The 12444-nt window shown below is 43.7% G+C and overlaps 1 protein-coding gene across 1 annotated transcript in view; it reads left to right on the forward strand.

Moving 5' to 3' along the window:
• Positions 1 to 12444, forward strand: part of CLVS1 (clavesin 1) — a 128577-nt gene that overhangs the window by 113790 nt on the left and 2343 nt on the right. The gene's annotated exons all lie outside the window — the stretch shown is intronic.

Here is a 12444-nt window from a genome sequence, read left to right on the forward strand (position 1 = left end):
ATTCTAAATGAGAGCTTTGCTAGAGTAATCTTGGTTGTAGGTCCTTGCTATTCATCACTTTGAATATTTCTTGCCACTCCCTTCTGGCCTGCAAAGTTTCTGTTGAGAAATCAGCTGACAGTCATATGGGCACTCCCTTGTAGGTAACTGCTTTCCCTTGCTGCTTTTAAGATTCTCTCTTTGTCTTTAACCCTTGCATTTTAATTATGATGTGTCTTGGTGTGGGCCTCTTTGGGTTCATCTTGTTTGGGACTCTCTACACTTCCTGAACTTGAAGTCTATTTTTTTCACCAGGTATGGGAAGTTTTCTGTCATTATTTCTTCAAGTAAGTTTTCAATATCTTGTTCTCTCTCATCTCCTTCTGGCATACCCATAATGCAAATGTTAGTACACTTGAAGTTATCTCAGAGGCTCCTTACTAGTACACTATCTTCATATTTTTGGATTCTTTTTTCTTTTTTCTCTTTTGATTGGGTATTTTTTGCTTCCTCATATTCCAAATCATTGATTTGATTCTCAGAAACCTCTACTCTACTGCTGAATCCCTGTAAATTGTTTTTTATTTCAGTTAGTGTATGCTTAATTTCTGACTGGTCCTTTTTCATGTCTTTCACATTCTCATTAGGATCCTTGAAAGTCTTATGAAGTTCCTTGAGTAATAACCTTATAACCATGGTTTTAAACTCTGTATCCAGTAGTTTGCTTACTTTCATTTCTTTCATTTGTGACATGTTTCTTTGTCTCTGCATTTTGGCTGCTTCCCTGTGTTTGTTTCTATGTATTATGTAGAGCTGCTTTGTCTCCTGAACTTGGTAGAGTGGCCTTGTATAGTAGATGTCCTATAGGGCTCAGTGGCTCAACCTCCCCAGTCACCTGAGCTGGGCACTCTAGATGCGCCCCTGTGTGGGCTGTGTGCACAGTCTTGTAGTTGAACCTTGATTACTGTTGGTATCTCTGGGAGGAATTGACCTCCAGGCCAATTGGCTGTGAGGACCAGCTGCAACTACAGTGGGAGAGCTGCTATGCAGGAGGAGGGGCCCTGCTGTGAAGCAAGGCAGGCTGGTGCTAGTGCTGGCTCTTGGGCCTTTTATTGATAGGTTTGGGGCATGCTGTCACCAGCTGCAGCTTGTTTGAGAGATTTTAGGAAAGTCTGAAGCCTAAGCCAGGACAGGCCATTTACTATATATGGAAAAGCTGCTGCAAACAGCTTGGGCAGGGCTGCAAATTGGATGGGGCGGGGTCTTAGGGAATCACCAGGGCGGAGCCAGTGTGGGCCATGCTGATATGGCGGCTAGTCAGCCCTGCTAGACTGGAGATCCCAGCGCTGGAACAGTGACCCTTGCCACTCCTGTCTGGGAGAAAGCTGCCTTTGAATTCCTGTCCTGATGCCAGACAATCCAGTTCCTCCCTGTATGTGTTTGGGTCCCTCAGCATGCCCAGCGCTGGAGCTCAGAGGAAGCAAGACTGAGTAAGTTTGTGCGCCGGCTCTTACACCTGGGATTCCAGCAGCCTCTTTGTCTCTCAATCACAATCCCTACTGGTTTTTATGGCCCAAAGTTACATGGACTTCTCTTCCCAGCTCTGGGACCCTGAGCTGGGGGTCTGGTGTGGGGCTGGGACTCCTGAGCTGGGGTCTGGTGTGGGGCTGGGACCCCTGAGCTGGGGTCTGGTGTGGGGCTGGGACTCCTGAGCTGGGGTCTGGTGTGGGGCTGGGACCCTGAGCTGGGGGTCTGGTGTGGGGCTGGGACCCCTGAGCTGGGGTCTGGTGTGGGGCTGGGACCCCTGAGCTGGGGTCTGGTGTGGGGCTGGGACCCCTGAGCTGGGGTCTGGTGTGGGGCTGGGACCCCTGAGCTGGGGTCTGGTGTGGGGCTGGGACCCCTGAGCTGGGGTCTGGTGTGGGGCTGGGACTCCTTGCTCCTCCGCAGAGACCATCTCCCTCCGGATTAAAAGCTGCACGTGTGGGTGCCAGACCAGCCTGTTCCGCGTCTCTGCCTCTCCTCCCAGTCTCAGTGTGCTTTCTTCTTTACTTCTCTAGTTTTAGGACTTACATTCAGCCAGCTTTCAGGAGGTTCTGAGTGGTGGTTGTTTGTATTTTAGTTGTAGTTTTGATGTGGTTGTGGGAGGCGGCGAGTACTGGCGAGTACTGGCGTTTACCTACATTTACCTATACTGCCATCTTGATTCCTCCTTCATGGCTGTTTTTTTAGTTTGTGGAATTTTCCTTGGTTTTCTGCAAGCGGGCAGACATGGGCTGTCTCTGTTCTCAGACAAGGCAGAGTGTCAGTGGTTCATGCTCACACTCAGGAGATGTTAGTAAAATGAGAAACACTTCCCATTTAAATAATTTCTCCTTCAGAGAATTCCAAGCACTTTATTACATCTTTTTTTAAAAAGAAAATTTATTTTTTAAAACATTTTTATTGATTTCAGAGAGAGGAAAGGAGAGGAAGAGAGAGAAACATCAATGATGAGAGAGAATCATTGATTGGCTGTCTCCCCACACCCCACACTGGGGACCGAATCCTGATCTCCTGCTTCACAGGTTGACGCTCAACCACTGAGCCACGCTGGCCAGGCACTTTGTTACAGCTTATAGCTCTCACAGCCTGTGGAGAATATGGTAATAGTCTCTCATTTCACAGATGCAAAACTGAGAATTAATATCACAGGAATATAGTCTCATAAAGGCTAATAAACTCCTGTGTAAATAATTAAACAAAATGTCGAATTGCAGCTGCCAGTGGAAATGGTGGCCTTTTTTTTTTTGGCTCCCTTCCTGTATTCCTTCCTCCTCAAGTCCAAGTTCCTGGACTGTTTGTCTCTGGCAGCCGAGCTCTGTCCTCAATGAGGTCTCATCTGCTCACTCCACACATGTTGCCTGACTGCGGTTCTGTAGAGCCGTTCCCAGGTATTTGGCTGAATGTTATACGTTTAAAAGAAAGGATCTTGAAATATCATGAAATGCCCTCTCTCTCTACTTCAGCATTGTTTTTTACCTCCTCCTAGAAAAGCATAAAAATACTAAAAAGGACAAAAGTTGGCAAGACACGGAAAGTCCTTCCTGAAGTCAGTATGTGCCTAATACAGTTAGTTTCAGGAGCCAAACAGATTTACCTTTTAAAAACATTTTTCACTTCCAACATTTCTACTAGTAAATGTTGAATTCAAAGCTGCCAGGGGCTGCTTAACTCTTTTCCTGTGTCATTGTCAAAGTCTTTTTAGAAGTTTTGTGCCATTCCACAAAGCGAAGCCCATTGCTGACTTTGGGAAATAAAGCCAGGTCTGTGGAATGCTAGCTGATGAAGTAATGGGGCTGATCTCCGGGACCTGATTCAATGGGGTCTGATTGAATCACTCTGAAACTCCTCACAGCTCTGGCCTTTCTTCTTCGATCACTCTCGTGGAATGCCTGGGGTTGAAGGGCAGAGTCCTTGTGCCCTGATTTGGAGTCCACACAGCTCAAGCCAGGCAATGGCAATTCGTTAGTAAGAAGAACACGTGGTGATAGCTGTTGAGATATGGTAGCTAAATAACGTTTTGAAAATAAACCTCTGGCCGAGAGCAGAACTCCCAGGCGGCGGGAATGGCACCAGGTGTCTGACCAGTGGGGTCAGACCAAACCTGGGTTCAGCAACCTCAGTACTTGGGTTTTGGCTAGGAAAGAATTCAGAGCAGGACCCCATATGGTAAGGGAACATTTACTTATAAGATTACAGAGGTTAAAAAAAAATTAATTCCTAAAAAAAAATGGGCTTAGGAAATAAGTTATAGAGGTAAAGAAAGGGCCCTTGGAGCTTGGGAGTGAGGAAGCTAATGGTAAGGTGCCTGGGGAGGGGGAGAGAGAAGGGAAGGGGAAGGCAAGGAGCTGGGTCCTCCAACCTAAGGGTTTTAAAGGCAGAGATTTTAGGGGAGGTCCCAGGGCAAGATCTTAATAGAATATTCAGTAGTTTTCCAGGTGTATCCATTCAGGGTTGCGGTCTCCACTGATTGATTGGCCGGCACCAGGGCAGGGGGGTCATTATTCCATGCAGCTGGTCCTGTTGTCAGCAGTGGCTGGGTTTTGTTGCTTATCTGGGCCAGGAGCTGAAATACAACTGAGGCCTAGATGTTATCTCTAGGGAGGAAAGGTCGGTCAGGGGGTCAAAACTGAGGTGACCAGGGATAAGCTAGGGGAGGAAAGGTTACCCTGGGGGCAAGGTCCCACTCTCCAATTGATTGTCCATTGCTAGGCACCTGGGGCTTTCCATCCTGGTGACCTGCTGTACCTGGCCCATTGTCCTTACTCTGCTCATGTTTATCTGCTTACAGCACAGCTATTCTGCAGAATGAACTCACTCACGGTGAATGTTTTCCTTTTTCATCTGTTCTCCCTGGAATTTACTTGCCTTTGGAATCAGGAAAAATGAGTCTATGGCTACAGATCTTCGATATGAAGTGGGGAATGTTAAAAAATTTGGAGAGGAAAAGTGGAAGGGAGGAGGTAGAAAGGGAGAGAGAAAAGCAGGCAGGGAGGGAGGAATGTGGGGGGGGGGGGCAGAGGGAGGGAGAAAGGGAGCATGAGAATATAGCAGGGAAACAAAATGTGGCTGTCAGGGCCAGAATGAAGCCTTTGTTAGCTAGTCTGCCACACCACTGAGATAATGATGGCTGAATAGCTCAAATCACTCCCCTGCCTGCCCTTGGGGTTAACTTGGCTTTCAGTGTTGGAAAGAGGACCCAAGAGAAAAGTCAAAATGTTTATTTTAGCCAAAGTGTTAAGCTTCTTGTGAGAAGGCCAAGTCCCTGAATGGGGAGATTACCACCAAGAGTGAGCCGGACCCAAGGCCAGGGCTCCTCCTGGGTTAATACACGAACCGCACAGGTCCTGAGCGCTCTATTTACAACAAGTGGAGACATTTTTATCAGCCAGCAGTTGATTAGTCCTCCCAGAGAGCACTTTGGCTCAGCTAAATGGACTGAGGGCAAGATTTAAGAAGAGAGCTTTTCTTGGCTTCATTTATTTGTACTAGATTTTTTTTAAAAGCAATATTTGCTCTTATAGTTTTTCAGTGAATTTCAAATACTTCATAATATAGGGTTACTTAATCAAAATGCTCGTTGTGTGACCAGGTTAATGGAATTGTGCCCTGCTGAACGTGAAGAGGCCATGGTCATCTTCTCCATCAGGGAAAAAGTGAACAGGAAAGTTAAGTTTAGTTCTGCACGCTCAGTTCCTCAGAATTGTTCGATTGGTCCCCGCCATCAACCAAGACATAGAGTGTATTGGCTAGGACAGCCTGCATTCTGTGCCTGCTGTCAGTACAGGTATTGAGAGAAATCCCATAGATCCAATTTGACCCCAGGTGGAGGTGCAGGGGAGTCATCTGAACAGGGTCTGTGAATGAGGTCATTGTGTGGATGATAGCATTTCCCTTCATTCCTTCCTTCCTTTCTAGAGCTAATGTCTCCCTCCCCCCAAAACCCTCTCCTCTGGGTACTATCGGAGTAATGACATGTTTATGGGGGTCTATGGGCAGTAATTTCACAAAAGAATAAACGTTTCTCAACATTTGCTCACAGTCCCTGGCATATAGCAGGAAACATTCACCAACATTTCTATCATGAGTGAGTGTAAAAAGATGACTGTTTGAAGATTCAATTTTTGAGAATTTGGTGTGGGGTTTGTTTGTTTTTTTCATAATGGCGCTGAAAATGAGGGCAGAGGAAGTTTGGAAACAAATCCAATACTCATTAAAACCACAAATTTCAAGGTTCAAAAGAATGGAGATAGGGTGGAAATGTGAAACAAACTTTAAAAAATGAAATTTAATACTCAACCAAACACCTTCAAGATGGGAGAGAAATGGTCTAACAGCAGCTTGTGGAAATATAGTTAAATTTTTCCTCAGCTGTGTTATATGAGCACCAGAAAGGCTAATGCAATTTTAGGTGCATTTTCTATCCGTCAACAGAAGCATACAAAAGGGGAAAAAAAGGAAGCAATAATTTTATCTATTTTGAGATGACAACCTGTGGGCAACCAGTTGATAAAGAGATGCTGGAGATGCCAGAGTTTAGAAACTTTGGCAAGAGTCCTGGCCCATGTGACTCAGTAGGCTGGGCATCATCCCGTGCACTGAGGGGTGGTTCGATTCCCAGTCAGGGTATATGCTTAGGTTTTCAGACCTGCAGCTGATCGATGTTCCACTCTCACATTGATATTTCTTTCTCTCTTTCCTCTCCCTTTCTAAGAATTCAAAAACATTAAAACCTTGAAAGAAGAAACCTGGGCACCAGAGGAATCTGGTTAGCTTTGGTGAGGGTGATGAGAGGGCTGAAGGGCACTAGATAAATACTTAAAGGGCTGTTATGTGGACCAGATGGATTACATGTACCCAGACGAAACCTGGGTTCAGAACCCTCAGTACTTGGGTTCTCGCTAGGGAATAATTTAGAGCAAGACCCAAACAGTAAGAGAACGTTTATTGGGTAAATTACAGAGGTAGAAAAAGTAATCCCTAGAAGAAATGGGCTTAGGAAACAAGTTATAGAAGTAAAGGAAGGGCCCTTGGAGGTTGGGAGTGGGGAAATTAATGGTAATGTGCCTGGGGAGGGAGAAGAGAGTTGGCCTGCTCCCTGGAGGGAGAGCACACTGGGTCCTCCATCCTAAGGGTAGAGATTTTAGGGGAGGTCCCAGGGAAAGATCTTAATAGAATATTCAACAGTTTTCCAGGTGTGTCCATTCAGGGTTGTGGTCTCCACTGATTGGCTGGCACCAGGGCAGGGGGTCATTATTCCATGCAGCTGGTCCTGACATCAGCAATGGCTGGTTTTGTTGCTTTTCTGGGCCTGGAGCTGGACTACAACTGAGGCCTAGATGTTATCTCTAGGGAGGAAAGGTCAAGAGGTCCAAAGCTCATGCCAGGGATATGCTAGGGGAGGAAAAGTCAGCCTGGGGGGCAAGAGCCCACCCTACAACTGATTGTCCGTTGCTAAGCACCTGGGGCTTTCCAGCCTGGTGACCTTCTGTACCTGGCCCACTGTCCTTGCTCTGCTCATGTCTAACTGCCTACAGCAAGTTCAATGTAAGGAAGAACTTTCTAGCAGAGTTGCCCCTCTAGGGGCTAGAGGAGTGTTTCTCAACTTGGTTATATTCAAGAGGCTGCAGGGCCCCTTAGTGAATAGTTTCTATTGAGTTACTCTAGATCAGTGGTTCTCAACCTTCCGGCCCTTTAAATACAGTTCCTCATGTTGTGACCCAGCCATAAAATTATTTTCGTTGCTACTTCATAACTGTAATGTTGCTGCTGTTATGAATCATACTGTAAATATCTGATACGCAGGATGGTCTTAGGTGACCCCTGTGAAAGGGTCGTTCCACTACCAAAGGGGTCACGACCCACAGGTTGAGAACTGCTGTTCTAGCTAAAACTCTGTGGCTGTGATTCACTTGCCATGTTGTAACATAAAGCCACCTAGGATGAAAGAAGGAGAGAAAAAAAGTGTAAAGTCTCTAAAGTGGAATGGCCATCAATCTCATTTTCACCAGGGCCTGTGGGGCAAAGGAGCTAGGCAGCTGTCCGCGGTGCTGGAGGGAGTTGCCCCGAGTAGGCAGCTGTGCTCTGGTTTTCTTCATGCTTGTCTGGGTATGTTGTAATGTCTTCTGGATTTTGGGCTTTTCTGCTCCTTATGTCTATTAACACCCTCCCCCACTCCCACCCACATCAGAGCTTTAACTAAAGCATAGGGAAATGCACAGAAAATATATAGAGCTACCTGGGGCTTCCTCTTCCCTACCCCAGGAAAACATGAATCCATTTTATTTCCAAAGGTTCGGCTTCATACTTAAAGTTAGACTGTTTGACTGGATTGATATTTAGAGTAGAAACCCATTGTTTTAGGACAATTGTATGATTTGCTTTCTGACTTCTTTATTTTATGCTTTCTATAGCACATGCATATCCTGAATGGAGATAAGGATCTTAGGCAGAAAATTATTTTTACAGTGAGGTGGAATATTAAAAATTTCAGCTAAATAGCTCTGCAGGCTTAGATATGCCCTGGAGTGGTGTGATGGTGATAAGTCTGTCCTATTCCTCACCATTTTTGTTGCTTTTCCTATGCTACTTGATCTGTTGTTGTTAGTTTTTTCCCCAAAATGGAGACAATAGTACCACTTCTTAAGGGCATGAAAATGAGTTAATACATGTAAATATACCATAATGCCAGGTACATACAGAACAAATATTAGTGTTATTATAGCTTGTGTTTGGGGTCGTTAAAGCCACTCTCAGGGTTAATGATTTGCCAGAAGGACTCACAGGGCCCAGAAAATCTGTTATACTCACAGTTATGGTTTGTTCCAGCAAAAGAATACAGATTAAAATAGGCAAAGGAAAAAGGTGCATCGGGTGGAGTCCAGCTGCACTGGACCAGTTCCACGCTTCCGGCTATCCTTCCAGTGGAGTCACACAAACAGAGCTTAATTCTCTTGGCGATGATGTGTGACGTGTATAAAGTGTCCCTGACCAGGGAAACTCACCAATGCCTTGGTGCCCAGGGCTTTTATAGGGGGCAGAGGAGAGGTCAGTCACACAGGCATACAGTGTATGTGTGAGATTGACCTTAGCTACTTGGTCTTCAGCTCCTCCTCCTCCCCATCCCAAGAGGTCAAACTGATAGAGTATGACCCGAAGCCCAGGCATTCAGTATAAATCACACTGTTAGCATACTATATGGCATGAACTAAAGTCTCAGAGACACTTTTATCAGGCAGGGCAGGATGCCCCAAGGGTTTAGAGGAGGAAGGTAAGAGACCATTTTGAGACCTTTGGAAAGTGGAGGTTTTGGGCAACTCATGCCTCCTGAATTATCCATTTATTGCACATATTTGTAAATTTTTGCTTGTTTGAAAAATCTAGTTCAACCATTTTTTAAATTTATTTTTTATTGTTCATAGTATTACAGATATCTCCCATTTTCCCCTCTTCTTCCCAGTCCCTACCCACCCACCCCCAGGTCTTCACTACCCTATTACCCTTGACTATAGGCTATGCATATAAGTATATATAAGTTCTTTGGTTTATCTCTTCTCATCCCCCCAACCCCACAGCAAGGTATTTTAGTCTGATCCATGCCTCCCTGCTTTGGGTCTTATTTTGTTGGTCAATTCATTTTGTTCATTAGATTCCACAAATACTAGTGAGATCATGTGATATTTTCTTTCTCAGTTTGGCTTATTTCACTTAGCATAATATTTTCCAGGCTCATCCATGCTGTCCCAAAGGGTAAGAGATTCCTCTTTTTAACAGCTGCAAAGTATTCCATAGTGTAAATGTCCCACAGCATTTTTATCCATTCATCTACTGATGGGCACTTGGGCTGTTTACCAGGGCACATATAATAACACTGCTATGAACATAGGGGTGCATATATTCTTTGTTTGGTGTTTTGGGGGTTTTAGGATATATTCTCAGAAGTGGGATCACTGGGTCAAATGGGAGTTCTGTTTTTAATTTTTTGAGCAAACTCCATACTGTTTTCCAGAGTGGCTGCATAGTCTGCATTCCCATCAGCAGCAAACTAGTGTTCCTTTTTTTCCTCATCCTCTCCAGTACTTGTTTGTTGATTTTTTGATGATAGCCATTCTGACAGGTGTGAGGTGATACCTCATTGTGGTTTTAATTTGCATCTTTGATAATTAGTGACTTTGAGCATTTTTTCATGTGTCTCTTGGCCATTTGTATGTCCTCTTTGGAGAAATGTCTATTCAGATCTCTCCATTTTTTAAATTGGATTGTCTATTTTTTGTTTTTGTTGAGTTGTATGAGTGCTTTACATAGCATTTTGGATATTAATTCCTTATCAGATGTATCATTGGCAAATATGTTCTATTCAGTGGGTTCCCTTTTCAATCTGATGGTGGTTTCTTTTGCTGTGCTTTTCATTTTGATGTAGTCCCATTTGTTTACTTTCTTAGTTTCCTTTGCCCTAGGACAGGGGTTCTCAACCTGTGGGTTGCAACCCCTTTGGGGGTCAAACGACCCTTTCACAGGGGTTGCCTAAGACCATCGGAAAACACATATAATTACATATTGTTTTGTGATTAATCACTATGCTTTAATTATGTTCAATTTGTAACAATGAAATTGGGGGTCACTACAACATGAGGAACTGTATTAAAGGGTGGTGGCATTAGGAAGGTTGAGAACCAATGCCCTAAAAGATGTATCCATAAAAATATTGCTACATGAGATGTCTGAGATTTCATTGCCTATGTTGTCTAAGATTTTTATGGTTTCATGTCTTACATTTAAGTCTTATCCACCTTAAATTTATTCTTGTTTGGTGTAAATTAGTGCTCTAGTTTCATCTTTTTGCATGTGTCTGTCCAGTTTTCCCAGCACCATTTGTTGAAGAGGCTGTCTTTACTCCATTGTATGTTCTTGCCTCCTTTGTCAAGTATTAATTGAATGTAATGGCTTGGGTTGATTTCTGGGATCTCTGTACTGATCCATTGGTCTATATGCCTGTTCTTGTGCCAGTACCAGGCTGTTTTGGTTATAATGGCTTTGTAGTATAGTTTGATATCTGGTATTGTGATCCCTCCTACTCCATTCTTCTTTTTCAAGATTGCTGTAGCTATTCGGGGTCTTTTATGGTTCCATATAAATTTTTGGAGTATTCTAATTCTTTGAAACATGCCATTGGCATTTTAATAGGTATTGCATTGAATTTATAGATTGCTTTGGGTAGTATAGACATTTTAATGTTAATTCTTCCAATACATGAACATGGTTTATGCTTCCATTTGTTTGCATCCTTCTCTATTTCTTTTTTCAATGTCCTATAGCAGTGATGGCGAACCTATGACACGCATGTCAGAGGTGACACACGAACTCATTTTTTTGGTTGACTTTTCTTTGTTAAATGGCATTTAAATATATAAAATAAATATCAGAAATATAAGTCTTTGTTTTACTATGGTTGCAAATATCAAAAAATTTCTATATGTGACACGGCACCAGAGCTAAGTTAGGGTTTTTCAAAATGCTGGCACGCCTAGCTCAAAAGGTTCGCCATCACTGTCCTATAGCTTTCCAAGTACAGGTCTTTTACCTCCCTGGTTAAAGTTTATTCCTAATTCTCTTTTTTGTTGTTGCAATGATACATGGGATTGCTTTTTAGTTTCTCTTTCTGAGAGTTCATTATTGGTGCATAAAAATGTCACAGATTTGTGGATGTTGATTTTGTATCCTGCTACCTTGCCAAATTCATTAAGTCTAATAGTTTCCTGGTAGAGTCTTTAGGGTTTTCTATGTACAATATCATGTCATCTGCGAATAATGGCAGTTTTACCTCCTCCTTTCCAATTTGGATGTCTTTTATCTCTTCTTGTCTGATTGCTGTGGCTAGGACTTCCAGTACTATGTTGAAAAAGAGTGGTGAAAGCGGACATCCTTGTCTTGTTCCTGTTCGTAAGGGAAACACTTAGTTTTTGCTCGTTGTATATTGGCTATAGGTTTGTCGTATATGGCCTTTATTACATTGAGGTATGGTCCTTCTATTCTCACTTTACTGAGAATTTTTATCAAAACGGTGCTAAATTTTGTCAAAGGCTTTTTCTGCATCTATTGATATGATCATGTGGTTTTAATCTTTCAATTTGTTATATCACATTTATTGATTTGCGAATATTGTACTAGCCTTGCATCCCTAGAATAAATCCTACTTGATCATGGTGTATGACCCAAACTGGGCCCACCAGCAGAGAGCACGAGAACTGAGAAAGGTACCCACATAATATCTGGCTGTGAAAAACAGCAGGGTTGCTGTCTGCCAGGGAGAGATGGCTGGAAATGCAGACACCTTTTTAAAAGGCCAACACACATTTTGAGTGCAGCCACTCATCTTGGGCTCCAGCAGAGGGAGGGCAGAGTGAACTGGAGAGGTATAAATGGAAGTCAGGGTTGGGGGGTCTGGGATTAGAGCTCATTAGGCAGACACCCCAGTTTCCTGTGCTGAATCATTCCCTCATGCTGCAGAGGTCATCTTTCTCAGGCAAACTTGCTGTCCTGCTGTTTTTGCCTTGGGAGATGACAGTTCACCCATTCTATTGGAAAACCCCTTGCCCCCACCCTGTAGAGCAGTGGTTCTCAACCTTGGCTGCGCATTAGAATCACCTGGGAATCTTTTTAAAATCCTGATTTCTGGGCCTCATCCTCCAGAAATTGTTTCTTTGTTACTAATGTTGTGGCCTCACACATAACAAAGAAAGAGAATTTCCGGAGGATGAGGCCCAGAAATCAGGATGTTAAAAAGATTCCCAGGTGATCTAATGTGCAGCCAAGGTTGAGAACCACTGCTGTAGAGTTTCTGAGGCCCATTAAGAAACTGAGAATAACAATTAGCCTCCAAGCAGAAGCAACTGTCCCACCCTGTTGGAAAACCTCTCACCCCACCTG

The sequence above is a fragment of the Myotis lucifugus genome, unplaced genomic scaffold (genome assembly GCF_000147115.1).
Source record: "Myotis lucifugus unplaced genomic scaffold, Myoluc2.0 scaffold_17, whole genome shotgun sequence".
Classification (NCBI taxonomy): Eukaryota; Metazoa; Chordata; class Mammalia; order Chiroptera; family Vespertilionidae; genus Myotis; species Myotis lucifugus.